Here is a 17,488-nt window from a genome sequence, read left to right on the forward strand (position 1 = left end):
GGCAAAAAACAAAAAGGGCCACTAAATATAAAGCGGCTGCAGGAGGGGACAAAACTAAAAATCATGTTTTAAAAACTAGGATTAAAACACTACCTAAACGCACGCAGCATTCGAAATAAAGTAAATGAGTTGACGGCACAAATCATTACAAATGGTTATGATTTGGTGGTCATTACAGAAACGTGGTTGCAGGGTGGCCAAGACTGGGAATTAAACATACAGGGATATCTGATGATTCGGAAAGATAGACAAGAAGGGAAAGGAGGTGTGGTAGCTCTGTTAATAAAGGATGATATCAGGGCAGTTGTGAGAGACGATATTGGCTCGAATGAACAAAATGTTGAATCATTGTGGGTGGAGATTAGAGATCGTAAGGGGAAAAAAGTCACTTGTGGGAGTAGTTTATAGGCCCCCAAATAATAACTTCACGGTGGGGCGGGCAATAATCAAGGGAATAATGGAGGCAGGTGAAAAAGGAACGGAAGTAGTCATGGGGGATTTTAACCTACATATCGATTGGTCAAATCAAATCGGACAGGGTAGCCTGGAGGAGAAATTCATAAAATGCATACGGGATTGTTTCTTAGAACAGTATGTTACAGAACCTACCAAGGATCAAGCTATCTTGGATCTGGTCCTGTGTCATGAGACAGGAATAATAAACGATCTCCTAGTAAAAGATCCTCTCGGAATGAGTTATCACAGTATGGTTGAATTTGTAATACAGATTGAGGGTGAGGAAGTAATGTCTCAAACGAGCATACTATGCTTAAACAAGGGGATTACAGTGGGATGAGGGCAGAGTTGGCTAAAGTAGACTGGGAACACAGACTAAACGGTGGCACAATTGAGGAACAGTGGAGGACTTTTAAGGAGCTCTTTCATAGTGCTCAACAAAAATATATTGCAGTGAAAAAGGGCGGTAAGAGAAGGGATAACCAGCCGTGCATAACCAAGGAAATAAAGGAGAGTATCAAATTAAAGACCAATGCGTATAAGGTGGCCAAGGTTAGTGGGAAACTAGAAAATTGGGAAAATTTTAAATAACAGCAAAGAATGACTAAAAAAGCAATAAAGAAAGGAAAGATAGATTACGAAGGTAAACTTGTGCAAAACATAAAAACAGATAGTAAAAGCTTTTACAGATATATAAAACGGAAAAGAGTGACTAAAGTAAATGTTGGTCCCTTTGAAGATGAGAAGGGGGATTTAATAATGAGAAATGTGGAAATGGCTGAGACCTTAAACAATTATTTTGCTTCGGTCTTCACAGTGGAAGACACAAAAACCATGCCAAAAATTGCTGGTCACAGGAATGTGGGAAGGGAGGACCTTGAGACAATCACTATCACTAGCGGGTAGTGCTGGACAGGCTCATGGGACTCAAGGTAGACAAGTCCCCTGGTCCTGATGAAATGCATCCCAGGGTATTAAAAGAGATGGCGGAAGTTATAGCAGATGCATTCGTTATAATCTACCAAAATTCTCTGGACTCTGGGGAGGTACCAGCGGATTGGAAAGCAGCTAATGTAATGCCTCTGTTTAAAAAAGGGGGCAGACAAAAGGCAGGTAACTATAGGCCGGTTAGTTTAACATCTGTAGTGGGGAAAATGCTTGAAACTATCATTAAGGAAGAAGTAGCGGGACATCTAGATAGGAATAGTGCAATCAAGCAGACGCAGCATGGATTCATGAAGGGGAAATCATGTTTCACTAACTTACTGGAATTCTTTGAGGATATAACGAGCATGGTGGATAGAGGTGTACCTATGGATGTGGTGTATTTAGATTTCCAAAAGGCATTCGATAAGGTGCCACACAAAAGGTTACTGCAGAAGATAGAGGTACACGGAGTCAGAGGAAATGTATTAGCCTGGATAGAGAATTGGCTGGCGAACAGAAAGCAGAGAGTCGGAATAAATGGGTCCTTTTCGGGTTGGAAATCGGTGGTTAGTGGTGTGCCACAGGGATCGGTTCTGGGACCACAATATACATAGATGACCTGGAAGAGGGGACAGAGTGTAGTTTAACAAAATTTGCAGATGACACAAAGATTAGTGGGAAAGCGGGTTGTGTAAAGGACACAAAGAGGCTGCAAAGAGATTTGGATAGGTTAAGCGAATGGGCTAAGGTTTGGCAGATGGAATACAATGTCGGAAAGTGTGAGGTCATCCACCTTGGGAAAATAAACAGTAAAAGGGAATATTATTTGAATGGGGAGAAATTACAACATGCTGAGGTGCAGAGGGACCTGGGGGTCCTTGTGCATGAATCCCAAAAGTTAGTTTGCAGGTGCAGCAGGTAATCAGGAAGGCGAATGGAATGTTGGCCTTCATTGCGAAAGGGATGGAGTACAAAAGCAGGGAGGTCCTGCTTCAACTGTACAGTGTATTGGTGAGGCCGCACCTGGAGTACTGCGTGCAGTTTTGGTCACCTTACTTAAGGAAGGATATACTGGGTTTGGAGGGGATACAGAGACGATTCACGAGGCTGATTCCGGAGATGAGAGGGTTACCTTATAGAAATATAGAAAATAGGTGCAGGAGTAGGCCATTTGGCCTTTCTAGCCTGCACCGTCATTTAATGAGTTCATGGCTGAACATGCAACTTCAGTACCTCATTCCTGCTTTCTCGCCATACCCCTTGATCCCCCTAGTAGTAGTAATGACTTCATCTAACTCCTTTTTGAATATATTTAGTTAATTAGCCTCAACAACTTTCTGTGGTAGAGAATTCCACAGGTTCACCACTCTCTGAGTGAAGAAGTTTCTCCTCATCTCGGTCCTAAATGGCTTACCCCTTACCTTAGACTGTGACCCCTGGTTCTGGACTTCCCCAACATTGGGAACATTCTTCCTGCATCTAACCTGTCTGAACCCAGATGAATTTTAAACGTTTCTATGAGGTTTCTATGATGATAGATTGAGTAGACTGGGTCTTTACTCGTTGGAGTTCAGAAGGATGAGGGGTGATCTCATAGAAACATTTAAAATAATGAAAGGGATAGACAAGATAGAGGCAGAGAGGTTGTTTCCACTGGTCAGGGAGACTAGAACTAGGGGGCACAGCCTCAAAATACGGGGGAGCCAATTTAAAACCGAGTTGAGAAGGAATTTCTTCTCCCAGAGGGTTGTGAATCTGTGGAATTCTCCGCCCAAGGAAGGCTAGCTCATTGAATGTTTTTAAGTCACAGATAGATAGATTTTTAACCAATAAGGGAATTAAGGGTTACGGGGAGCGGGCGGGTAAGTGGAGCTGAGTCCACGGCCAGATCAGCCATGATCTTGTTGAATGGCGGAGCAGGCTCGAGGGGTTAGATGGCCTACTCCTGTTCCTAATTCTTATGTTCTTATGTTCTTAGTTCTACCAATTTACCTGGTGGTCCGGGAGGAGCGTGGGATTCCGGTGGGGAGGCCTTCTCTTCCCGCGCTGCGAAGCACGCTCCCGTCCTCCAGGTTCCCTCACAGAAGGTGCAGTCACGTGTGGCTGCTCAACCAATCAGGTACAGTATTCCACAGCTTTCTCATTAATAGCAATGGGAACTCCACATCTAACAGTTCTCAGTGCTATTAATGAGAAAACAATCCCAAACACACTAAACACCATAGCAAAAAAATAAAAAACACACCTCGCGTAATTAAAATTAAAGTTAATAAAGTTAATCTTAGAGAAAAAAATTTTTCCGAGTTTTTTAAAAGTTTTTTTAATTATGGTTAAAAATAAATGTAACATAGTGGGCAGGGTTTTTAAAAATAATATGTGTTTTTTTAATTTAATTTAATTATATTTTTGTATGTTTTATAACTCTTGCACCTGTAAAAGTAGGCTATGCGCTTGCTTTTATCAGGCGCAAGAATTTTGAGGACATTTGTCGGGCAAGATATGGGTAAATACCGCAATCTTTCCCTTGCAAATATCCCCGCTCCCGAGATGTGTTGGATCAAGCTGGAGCTTGACAGATCGGAAAAGCCGGCTTTAAGCGCATGCGCATTGTGAGCTGGAAACCGGCTTTTGCAATGCCTCCTCGGGTCCGTACACGCTCCACACGGACCCAGGGAGGCCGAGATTTCTGCACCAATAAGATCATGGCTGATCTGATCTTGGGCTCAGCTCCATTTCCCTGCCCGCTCCCCATAACCCTTCACTCCCTTATCGCTCAAAAATCTGTCTATCTCCACTTTAAATATATTCAATGACCAGGGGCTAGACTTTCCCCAGATCCCCTCAACGCCCGATTGCCCGCTCAGAAAAACCGCGAACGTTCGGTGAATAATGCTGGCGAGAATTTCCACTTTTATGTTTCAACTAATTAAAACTAATCGCCCGGCGAGTAAATGGGTGTTACATTTATATTGTTGATGGTTTTCACGGCGGTTACGGGGAGTAAAATGGGCGGTTCTTACCGGAATGGACGGTAAGTATTTAAAATTTAGTCGAAGGCTGCAGTTGGGCCTCGGGAAGGGGAAAACCTTTTTTTAAAAAGTCAATAAAAAAAAATAAAAAGCACTCCCAAGACACTTTTACACCTAATCACCATTTAAAAATTTTAACAAAATAAATAAAGAACCTTTAACTTACCTTTCTTTGCAGAGTACTCACCTACCACTCTACTTTTACAGGGAGATTCCATCGGCAATCTGGACGGGCTTCTGTTGAGGCCAAACTTTCGCCCTGGCGATTTTTCTCGGCGTTGCACGTTGGCGGTTTGGTCCCGGCGGGCGTGTTCAGATGTGGGCGATACATAAGAAAATAGGAGCAGGAGTAGGCCATACGGCCCTTCGAGCCTGCTCTGCCATTTAATACGATCGTGGCTGATCTGATCATGGACTCAGGCCCACCTCCCTGTCCGCTCCCCATAACCCCTTAATCCCTTATCGGTTAAGAAACTGTCTATCTCTGTCTTAAATTTAATCAATGCCTCAGCTCTCTGAGGCAGCGAATTCCACAGATTTACAACCGTCTGAGAGAAGAAATTCCTCTTCATCTCAGTTTTACATGGGTGGCCCTTTATTCTAAGATTATGCCCTCAAGTTCTAGTCTCCCCTATCAGTAGAAACATCCTCTCTGCATCCACCTTGTCAAGCCCCCTCATAATCTTATATATTTTGATAAGATCATCTCTCATTCTTCTGAATTCCAATGAGTGGAGGCCCAGCCTACTCAACCTTTCCTCATTAGTCAACCCCTTCATCCCCGGAATCAACCTAGTGAACCTTCACTGAACTGCCTCCAAAGCAAGTATATTCTTTCTTTAATATGGAAACCAAAACCAATACCTTATATAGCTGTAGCAAGACTTCCCTGCTTTTATACTCCATCCCCTTTGCAATAAAGGCCAAGATACCATTGGCCTTCCTGATCACTTGCTGTACCTGCATACCATCCTTTTGTGTTTCATGCACCAGGGCCCCCAGGTCCCGCTGTACTGCAGCACTTTGCAATTTTTCTCCATTTAAATAATAACTTGCAGTTTTATTTTTTTCTGCCAAAGTGCATGACCTCACAATTTCCAACATTATACTCCATCTGCCAAATTTTTACCCACTCACTTAACCTGTCTATGTCCTTTTGCAGTTTTTTTGTGTCCTCCTCACACATTGCTTTTTCTCCCATCTTTGTATAGTCAGCAGAGCTTGGGGCCCAGGCAACAGAAGACACGGCCACCACTGGTCAAGCAATTTTAATCAGGGATGCTCAGGAGGGCAGAATTAAAGGAGCACAGACATCTCGGGGGGTTGTGAGGCTAGAGGAGATTACAGAGATAGGGAGGGGCGAGGCCATCGAGGGATTTGTAAACATGGATGAGAATTTTGAAATTGAGGCGTTGCTTAACCGGAAGCCAATGTAGGTCAGCGAGCACAGGGGTGATGGGTGAGCGTGACTTGATGCAACTTAGGACACAGGCAGCCAAGTTTTGGATAAACTCTAGTTTATGTAGGGTAGAATGTGGGAAGCCATCTAGGAATGCGTTGGAATAGTCATGTCTGGAGGTAACAAAGGCCAGGATGATGGCTTCAGCAGCGGAAGAGCTGAGGCAAGGGCAGAGATGGACAATGAGGAAGGATATACTTGCATTGGAGGCTGTTCAGAGAAGGTTCACTAGGTTGATTTCGCAGATGAAGTGGTTGACTTATGAAGATTGGTTGAGTAGATTGGGCCCATACTCATTGGCGTTCAGAGGTGATCTTATCGAAACATATAGGATAATGAGGGGGCTCGACAAGGTGGATGCAGGGGGGATATTCCCACTCATGAGGAAAACTAAAACTAGGGGACATAGTCTTAGAATAAGGGGCTGCCCATTTAAAACTGAGATGAGGAGGAATTTCTTCTCTCAGAGGGTTGTAAATGTATGGAATTCTCTGCCTGAGGGAGCTGAGGAGGCTGGGTCATTGAATATATTTAAGGCAGAGATATAGATATATTTTTGAGAGATAAGGGAATAAAGGGTTATGGGGAGCAGGCAGGGAAGTTGAGCTGAGTCCAGGATCGGATCAACCATGATATTGAATGTCGGAGCAGGCTCGAGGGGCCTAATGGCCTACTCCTGCTCCTATTTCTTATGTTCTTATACAAAGATGGAATAGGCAGTCTTAGTTATGCTACGGAAATGTGGCCGAAAGCACATTTCAGTGTCACCAAGGTTGCGAACAGTCTGGTTCAGCCTCAGACAGAAGTTGGAGAGAGGGATGGAGTCAGTGGCTGAGGAACAGAGTTTGTGGCCAGGACCGAAAACAATGGCTTCGGTCTTCCCAATATTCAATTGGAGAAAATTTCTGCTCATCCAGAACTGGATGTCAGACAAGCAGTCTGACAATTTAGAGATCGTGGAGGGGTCAAGAGAAGTAGAAGTGAGCTAGAGCTGGGTGTCATCAGCGTACATGTGGAAACTGAAGCTGTGTTTTCGGATGATGTCGCCAAGGGGAAACATGTAGATGAGAAATAGGAGGGGGCTAAGGATAGTTCCTTGGGGGACACTAGAGGTAACATGCGGGGGTGGGAAGAGAAGCCATTGCCGGTGATTCTCTGGCTACGATTACACTGGAACCAGTCGAGTGCAGTCCCACCCAGCTGGACGGCGGTGGAGAGGCGTTGGAGGAGGATGGAGTGGTCAACCGTGTCAAAGGCTGCAGACAGGTCGAGAAGGACGAGGAGGTATAGTTTGTCTTTGTCACAGTTACAAAGGATGTCATTTGTGACTTTGAGGAGAGCCATTTTGGTACTGTGGCAGGCGCGGAAACCGGATTGGAGGGATTCAAACCTGGAATTGCGGGAAAGATGGGCATGGATTTGGGAGGTGACAACATGTTCAAAGACTTTGGCAAGGAAAGGCAGATGGGAAGGTAGTTTGCAAGGACGGAGGGGTCAAGGGTTGTTTTTGTGAGGAGAGGGGTAATGACGGCAGATTTGAGGGAGAAGGGGACAGTACCTGAGGAGAGAGAAACGTTAACAATGTCGGCTAACGTGTGAGCCAAAAGAGGAAGTTGGGTGATTAGCAGTTTGGTGCGAATAGGTTCAAGGGAGCAGGAGGTGGGTCTCATGGACAGGATGAGCTCGGAAAGCTCATGAGGTGAGATAGGAGAGAACCTGGAGAAAGATGTGATGTCAGGGCTCGGGCAGGGGGGATCCTTAGAGGAAGTTTGGCCTGGTGGGCTAGGGGAAGGAAGGGAAGAGGCAAAGGCAGCTGAATGGATGGTCTCAGTCTTAGAAGCAAAGAATTCCAAGAGCTCCTCACACATTGTTGGAGGTGCGGGTGGAGGCTGGGGAGATGGTTAGCTGTGGAGACGAGAAGCTGGGATTTATCTTTACATTCCAGAATGATTCTGGAATAGTGAGCAAATTTGGCAGATAAGAGCAGGACCCGATAATGCTTTATGTGGTCTAGCTGGATCTGGTGGTGAATGGTTAAACCATTTGTCTTCCATATTCGTTTAAGTCTGCATCCCTTGGACTTAAGGGAGTGAAGATCAGGGCCGTACCGGGGGGAATGGCCAAGGTAAGAAAAAAGTACTTATTTTAACAGGGACTAGGACATCAAAGGTGGTGGCGAGGGTGTGGTTGAGCAGATCAGTGGCTGTGGCAATGTCATGGTGAATGGAGGGTCAAAGGTTAGACAGTTGGGAGTTGATAAGTGCACTTGTAAGAGAGTCGGGGGAGAGTATTTTCCAGGGACGGACACAGAAGGAGGTAGGGTTGGGGGTGGGGTGGGGGGGGGGGGGCGTGGAAGGGGAATGTGGGCAGAGAGCGATACGAGGAAGTGGTCAGAGATCTGCGATTGACATGATGGGAGTAGTGAGCCCACGAGAGATGGGAAGGTCGAGGAGGTGGCCATGAATATGGGTTGTGGAGTTCACATGGAGGGAGAGATTAAGGGAGGATAGGAGGGTAGTTATCTCACAGGAGACAAAGCATGATGAATTGAGATGGAGGTTGAAATCACGGAGGGTGAGAAGTTGCTTGATGCAGAGGCTGAGGGAGGAAAGCAGTGAAGATATCTCGGTAATAACATTTTTATGGTGTTTGGGTTGGTGGTAGAGAATGAGAATTTTAAATGAGAGGTGAGAGGGGTGGAAAAAAACAATTTCGATGTTTTAAGTCGTAAGATAATTGCAAAAGCATTAGCAGATCAGCAGATTTACCTTGGCCACTGTACACCGTCTATTCCAGAATAGTAAGGTGGTAGCACTCTTACCTCTGAGTCAGAAGGTCGTGGGTTCAAGTCCCACTCCCGAAACCAAGCACATAAATCCAGGCTGACACTCCACTGGAGTGCTGCGCTGTTGGAGGTGCTGTCTTTCGGATGAGACATTAAACCGAGGCCCCGTCTGCTCTCTCAGGTGGATGTGCAAGGTCCCATGGAACTATTTCGAAGAAGAGTGGAGGAGTTATTCCTGGTGTCCTGGCCAATATTTATCCATCAATCAACATAACGAAAACAGACTATCTGGTCATTGTCATATTGCTGTTCGTGGGAGCTTGCTGTGTGCAATTTGACTGCCACGTTTCCCACATTAAACAGTGACTACACTTCAAAAAGTACTTCATTAGCTGTAACTGCTTTGGGACGTCCAGTGGTCATGAAAGGAACTTTAGAAATGTAATCTTTTCTTTCTTTTTTGTACTTAATTGACTGTGAAACGTTATGGGATGTCAAGGTTGTAAAAAGTGCACTCTATTTACAAGTTCTTTCTGAACAAAACAATGTCATAAGCAGTTTCTTCCAGTAACTTTTAATCACTAGTCTGTTTCAAAAAAGCTTTATGTAAGCAAAGACAGAGGAGAAATACAACTACTTATTAAGCCCTTGAACCATATAATGGCGTAATAACATTGGCTGGAATATATCCTTTTTTCTCTTTGATGCTTATCTGGCACAATGCAAGATAAGAGGCCAACTAATCAAGTCTTTTTCCAATTTTATCACTTCTTGGCAGCGACAGATCCATTCATCATGTCAGGTTGTTTTCCAAAGGTTTCATGCTTTTCGATACAATGTTCGTACCTCAAGAACACCAATACTACCCCAGTGACGACAGTCTTCCCCTTTGTGGCACAGCTTACACACTAGACACGGGTGTGTGTTCCCCAGCTTCCCCAGTAGAGATAGATGAAGGCAACGCAATACATAGAATCATAGAAATTTACAGCACGGAAGGAGGCCATTTGGCCCATCGTGTCCGCGCAGGCCGACCAAGGGCTATCCAGCCTAATCCCACTTTCCAGCTCTCGGTCCGCAGCCCTGTAGGTTACGGCACTTGAAGTGCACATCCAAGTAGTTTTTAACTGTGGTGAGGGTTTCTGTCTCTACCACCCTTTCAGCAGTGAGTTGCAAACCCCCACTACCTTCTGGGTGAAGATATTTCTCTTCAACTCCCCTCTAAACCTTCTACCAATTACTTTAAATCTATGTCCCCTTGGTTATTGACCTCTCTGCAAAGAGAAATAGGTCCTTCCTATCCACTCTATCTAGGCCCCTCATAATTTTATACACCTCAATAAGTTCTCCCCGCCCCTCTGTTCCAAAGAAAACAACCCCAGCCTATCCAATCTTTCCTCATAGCTAAATTCTCCAGTCCATGCAACATCCTTGTAAATCTTCTCTGCACCCTCTCGAGTGCAATCACATAGTTTCCTGTAAGTAAAAACTCCGATAAATATATCGAATAGAGACTCTCGGTTTGACAGTTTGGGGACAGGGTCATTGGTATAAACTGCATAAGAGTAGGAATGTCAGCCGGCCTTTCTTTTCCCAGGGAGTGGTGAGTCTCTGGAGTAGCTGGAATGGTGGGTGCTGATTCTCGGCATTGCCTTCAAGAGGGAGCAGGAACGGTTCTTGGCTGAGGCACAGAACACATTTTATAAAGGGTAAGTAACTTACCCAATGTCAGCTGTGGCTCAGTGGGTAGCACTCCTTGCCTTAGAGTCAGAAGGTTTGTTGGTTCAAGTCTCACTTCCAGGTACTTGAGTACAGAAATCTAGGCTGAAGCTCCAGTGGAGAGCTGCACTGCTGGAGATGCTGTCATTTGGATGAGATGTCAAACCGAGGTCTCATCTGCCTTCTCAGGTGGATGTAAAAGATCCCATTTCGAAGAATAGCAGGGGAGTTATCCCCGGTGTCCTGGCCAATATATATCCTGCAATTAACATAACAATAACAGTTTATCTCCAGTCATAATCACATAGCTGTTTGTGGGAGCTTGCTGTGCGCACATAATCGGCCGTGTTCCCGACATTACAACAGTGACTACACTTAGAAAGTACTTACATAAGAATTAGGAACAGGAGTCGGCCATCTAGCCCCTCGAGCCTGCTCCGCCATTCAATAAGATCATGGCTGATCTGGCCGTGGACTCAGCTCCACTTACCCGCCCTCTCCCCGTAACCCTTAATTCCCTTATTGGTTAAAAATCTATTTGTGACTTGAATACATTCAATGAGCTAGCCTCAACTGCTTCCTTGGGCAGAGAATTCCACAGATTCACAACCCTCTGGGAGAAGAAATTCCTTCTCAACTCGGTTTTAAATTGGCTCCCCTGTATTTTGAGGTGCCCCCTAGTTCTAGTCTCCCCTACCAGTGGAAACAACCTCTCTGCCTCTATCTTGTCTATCCCTTTCATGATTTTAAATGTTTCTATAAGATCACCACTCATCCTTCTGAACTCCAATGAGTAAAGACCCAGTCTACTCAATCTATCATCATAAGGTAACCCCCTCATCTCTGGAATCAGCCTAGTGAATCGTCTCTGTACCCCCTCCAAAGCCAGTATATCCTTCCTTAAGTAAGGTGACCAAAACTGCACGCAGTACTCCAGGTGCGGCCTTACCAATACCCTATACAGTTGCAGCAGCACCTCCCTGCTTTTGTTCTCCATCCCCCTCGCAATGAAGGTCAACATTCCATTCGCTTTCCTGATTACCTGCTGCACCTGCAAACTAACTTTTTGGGATTCATGCACAAGGACCCCCAGGTCCCTCTGCACTGCAGCATGTTGTAATTTCTCCCCATTCAAATAATATTCCCTTTTACTGTTTTTTTTCCCAAGTTGGATGACCTCAGACTTTCCGACATTGTATTCCATCTGCCAAACCTTATCATATTCGCTTAACCTATCCAAATCTCTTTGCAGCCTCTCTGTGTCCTCTACACAACCCGCTTTCCCACTAATCTTAGTGTCATCTGCAAATTTTGTTACACTACACTCTGCCCCCTCTTCCAGGTTATCTATGTATATTGTAAACAGTTGTGGTCCCAGCACCGATCCCTGTGGCACACCACTAGCCACCGATTTCCAACCCGAAAAGGACCCATTTATCCCGACTCTCTGCTTTCTGTTAGCCAGCCAATTCTCTATCCATGCTAATACATTTCCTCTGACTCCGCGTACCTCTATCTTCTGCAGTAATCTTTTGTGTGGCACCATATCGAATGCCTTTTGGAAATCTAAATACACCACATCCACCGGTACACCTCTATCCACCATGCTCGTTCTATCCTCAAAGAATTCCAGTAAATTAGTTAAACATGATTTCCCCTTCATGAATCCATGCTGCGTCTGCTTGATTGCACTATTCCTATCTAGATGTCCCGCTATTTCTTCCTTAATGATAGTTTCAAGCATTTTCCCCACTACAGATGTTAAACTAACCGGCCTATAGTTATCTGCCTTTTGTCTGCCCCCTTTTTTAAACAGAGGCGTTACATTAGCTGCTTTCCAATCCGCTGGTACCTCCCCAGAGTCCAGAGAATTTTGGTAGATTATAACAAATGCATCTGCTTTAACTTCCGCCATCTCTTTTAATATCCTGGGATGCATTTCATCAGGACCAGGGGACTTGTCTACTTTGAGTCCCATTAGCCTGTCCAGCACTACCCCCCTAGTGATAGTGATTGTCTCAAGGTCCTCCCTTCCCACATTCCTGTGACCAGCAATTTTTGGCATGGTTTTTGTGTCCTCCACTGTGAAGACCGAAGCAAAATAATTGTTTAAGGTCTCAGCCATTTCCACATTTCCCATTATTAAATCCCCCTTCTCATCTTCAAAGGGACCAACATTTACTTTAGTCACTCTTTTCCGTTTTATATATCTGTAAAAGCTTTTACTATCTGTTTTTATGTTTTGCACAAGTTTACCTTCGTAATCTATCTTTCCTTTCTTTATTGCTTTTTTAGTCATTCTTTGCTGTTGTTTAAAATTTTCCCAATCCTCTAGTTTCCTACTAACCTTGGCCACCTTATACGCATTGGTCTTTAATTTGATACTCTCCTTTATTTCCTTGGTTATCCACGGCTGGTTATCCCTTCTCTTACCGCCCTTCTTTTTCACTGGAATATATTTTTGTTGCGCACTATGAAAGAGCTCCTTAAAAGTCCTCCACTGTTCCTCAATTGTGCCACCGTTTAGTCTGTGTTTCCAGTCTACTTTAGCCAACTCTGCCCTCATCCCACTGTAGTCCCCTTTGTTTAAGCATAGTACACTCGTTTCTGACACAACTTCCTCACCCTCAATCTGTATTACAAATTCAACCATACTGTGATCACTCATTCCGAGAGGATCTTTTACTAGGAGATCGTTTATTTTTCCTGTCTCATTACACAGGACCAGATCTAAGATAGCTCGCTCCCTTGTAGGTTCTGTAACATACTGTTCTAAGAAACAATCCCGTATGCATTCTATGAATTCCTCCTCCAGGCTACCCCATGCGATTTGAGTTGACCTATCGATATGTAGGTTAAAATCCCCAATGACTACTGCCATTCCTTTTTCACATGCCTCCATTATTCCCTTGATTATTGCCCGCCTCACCGTGAAGTTATTATTTGGGGGCCTATAAACTATGCCCACCAGTGACTTTTTCCCCTGACTATCTCTAATCTCCACCCACAATGATTCAACATTTTGTTCATTAGAGCCAATATCATCTCTCACAACTGCCGTGGTATCATCCTTTATTAACAGAGCTACCCCACCTCCTTTCCCTTCTTGTCTATCTTTCCGAATCGTTAGATATCCCTGTATGTTTAATTCCCAGTCTTGGCCACCCTGTTTCTGTAATGGCCACCAAATCATACCCATTTGTAATGATTTGTGCCGTCAACTCATTTAATTTATTTCGAATGCTGCGTGCATTTATGTAGAGTGTTTTAATCCTAGTTTTTAAACCATGATTTTTAATTTTGACCCCTCCTGCAGCCCCTTTATATTCAGTGGCCCTTTTTGTTTTTTGTCTTGGGTTTCTCTGCCCTCCACTTTTACTCATCTCCTTTCTGTCTTTTACTTTTGTCTCCTTTTTGTTTCCCTCTGTCTCCCTGCATTGGTTCCCATCCCCCTGCCATATTAGTTTAACTCCCCCCCAACAGCACTAGCAAACACTCCCCCTAGAACATTGGATCCGGTCCTGCCCAGGTGCAGACCGTCCGTTCTGTACTGGTCCCACCTCCCCCTGAACCTGTTCCAATGCCCCAGCAATTTGAATCCCTCCCTACTGCACCACTGCTCAAGCCACGTATTCATCTGCGCTATCCTGCGATTCCTACTTGACTCGCACGTGGCACTGGTAGCAATCCCAAGATTACTACTTTTGAGGTCCTACTTTTTAATTTAGCTCCTAGCTCCTTAAATTCGTCTCGTAGGACCTCATCCCTTTTTTTACCTATGTCGTTGGTACCAATGTGCACCACGACAACTGGCTGTTCTCCCTCCCTTCTTAGAATGTGCTGCACCCGCTCCGAGACATCCTTGACCCTTGCACCAGGGAGGCAACATCCTGGAATCTCGGTTGCGGCCGCAGAAACGCCTATCTATTCCCCTTACAATTGAATCCCCTATCACTATCGCTCTCACACTCTTTTTCCTGTTCTCTTGTGCAACAGAGCCAGCCACGGTGCCATGAACTTGTCTGCTGCTGCCCTCCCCTGATAAGTCATCCCCCTCAACAGTACTCAAATCGGTGTATCTGTTTTGCAGGGGGATGACCGCAGGGGACCTCTGCACTACCTTCCTTGCACTGCTCTTCCTGCTGGTCTTCCATTCCCTAGCTGGCTGTGGATCCTTCACCTGCGGTAAGACCAACTCGCTACACGTGCTACTCACGTCATTCTCAGCATTGTGGATGCTCCAGAGTGAATCCACCTTCAGCTCCAATTCCGCAACACGATCCGTCAGGAGCTGGAGGCAGATACACTTAATTGGCTGAAAAGCGCTTTGAGATGTCTGATGGTCGTGAAAAGCGCTATTAACAGGAACATGGTCAGTGTGACCTCCTGGACTTCTTCCGATCACCTGAGAGTGTCGGAGAGGAATGTTCAATATTTCCCTCCACCTTTTTGGCCATGGCTTTCTTCTACAGTTTTTGTTTAACTCTCACAAACCTTTACACACCTGCTGGAGTCAGCGGGGCGGAGTGGGGGGGTGGTGGGGTGCGGTTGATGCTCAAGGTTTGGTGCACCAGCTAGTCTTTTCCTGCCCGTCACCAGCTCCTGGCGGGCTGCATTGTGGAACTGGAACTGCGGATGGATTCACTCTGGAGCATCCACGATGCTGAGAATGATGTGAATAGCACATTTAGTGAGTTGGTCTTACCGCAGGTTAAAGGTACACGGCCAGATAGGGGATGGGTGACCAACAGGAAGAGCAGTGCAAGGAAGGTAGTGCAGGGGTCCCTTGCGGTCATCCCCCTGTAAAACAGATGCACCGCTTTGTGTACTGTTGAGGGGATGACTCATCAGGGGAGAGCACAGCAGCCAAGTTCATGGCACCGTGGGTGACTCTGCTGCACAGGAGGGCAGGAAAAAGAGTGGGAGAGCTATAGTGATAGGGGATTCAATTGTAAGGGGAATAGATAGGCGCTTCTGCAGCTGCAACCGAGACTCCAGGATGGTATGTTGCCTCCCTGGTGCAAGGGTCAAAGATGTCTCGGAGCGGGTGCAGGATATTCTGAAAAAGGAGGGTGAACAGCCAGTTGTCGTGGTGCATATAGGTACCAACGATATAGGTAAAAAAACGGGATGAGGTCCTACGAGACGAATTTAGGGAGCGAGGAGTTAAATTAAAAAGTAGGACCTCAAAAGTAGTAATCTCAGGATTGCTACCAGTGCCACGTGCTAGTCAGAGTAGGAATCGCAGGATAGCTCAGATGAATACGTGACTTGAGGAGTGGTGCAGAAGGGAGGGATTCAAATTCCTGGGACATTTGAACCGGTTCTGGGGGAGGTGGGACCAGTACAAACCGGACGGTCTGCACCTGGGCAGGACCGGAACCAATGTCCCAGGGGGAGTGTTTGCTCGTGCTGTTGGGGAGGAGTTAAACTAACATGGCAGGGGGATGGGAACCTATGCAGGGAGACAGGGGAAATAAAATGGAGGCAGAAGCAAAAGATAGAAATGAGAATAGTAAAAGTGGAGGGCAGAGAAACCCAAGGCAAAAAACAAACAGGGCCACATTACAGCAAAACTCTAAAGGGGCAAAGTGTGTTAAAAAGACAAGCCTGAAGGCTCTGTGCCAAAATGTGAGGCGTATTCGGAATAAGGTGGACGAATTAACTGCGCAGACAGCAGTTAACGGATATGATGTAATTGGCATCACGGAGACATGGCTCCAGGGTGATCAAGGCTGGGAATTCAACATCCAGGGGTATTCAACATTTAGGAAGGATAGACAAAGAGGAAAAGGACGCAGGGTGGCGTTGCTGGCTCAAGAGGAAATTAATGCAATAGTAAGGAGGGACATTAGCTTGGATGATGTGAAATCGATATGGATGGAGCTGCGGAATACCAAAGGACAGAAAACGCTAGTGGCAGTTGTGTACAGAGCACCAAACAGTAGTAGTGAGGTTGGGGACAGCATCAAACAAGAAATAGGGATGTGTGCAATAAAAGTACACCAGTTATCATGGGCGACTTTAATCTACATATTGATTGGGCTAACCAAACTGGTAGCAATGCAGTGGAGGAGGATTTCCTGGAATGGATTAGGGATGGTTTTCTCGACCAATATATCGAGGAACCAACTAGAGAGCTGGCCATCCTAGACTGGGTGATGTGTAATGAGAAGGGACTAATTAGCAATCTTGTTGTGCGAGGCCCCTTGGCGAAGAGTGACCATAATATGGTAGAATTCTTTATTCAGATGGAGAGTGACACAGTTAATTCAGAGACTAGGGTCCTGAACTTAAGGAAATGTAACTTCGACGGTATGAGGCGTGAATGGGCTACAATAGACTGGCAAAGGATACTTAAAAGGTTGACGGTGGATAGGCAATGGCAAATATTTAAAGATCACATGGATGAACTTCAACAATTGTACATCCCTGGCTGGAGTAAAAATAAAATGGGGAAGGTGGCTCAACCGTGGCTAACAAGGGAAATTAAGGATTGTGTTAAAACCAAGGAAGAGGCATATAAATTGGCTAGAAAAAGTAAAACCTGAGGATTGGGAGAAATTTAGAATTCAACAGAGGAGGACTAAGAGTTTAATTAAGAGGGGGGGAAATAGAGTACGAGAGGAAGCTTGCAGGGAACATAAAAAGTGACTGCAAAAGCTTCTATAAATATGTGAAGAGAAAAAGATTAGTGAAGACAAACGTAGGTCTCTTGCAGTCGGATTCAGGTGAATTTATAATGGGGAGCAAAAAAAATGGCAGACTAATTGAACAAATACTTTGGTTCTATCTTCATGAAGGAAGACACAAATGACCTTCTGAATGTTCTCGGGGACAGTGGGTCTAGTGAGAAGGAGGAACTGAAGGATATCCTTATTAGGCGGGAAATAGTGTTAGGGAAATTGATGGGATTGAAGGCCGATAAATCCCCGGGGCCTGATAGTCTGCATTCCAGAGTACTTAAGGAAGTGGCCCTAGAAATAGTGGATGCATTGGTGATCATTTTCCAACAGTCTATCAACTCTGGATCAGTTCCCATGGACTGGAGTGTAGCTAATGTAACACCACTTTTTAAAAAAGGAGAGAGAGAGAAAACGGGTAATTATAGAC

This window comes from Pristiophorus japonicus, chromosome 1, assembly GCF_044704955.1.
Source record: "Pristiophorus japonicus isolate sPriJap1 chromosome 1, sPriJap1.hap1, whole genome shotgun sequence".
NCBI lineage: Eukaryota > Metazoa > Chordata > Chondrichthyes > Pristiophoridae > Pristiophorus > Pristiophorus japonicus.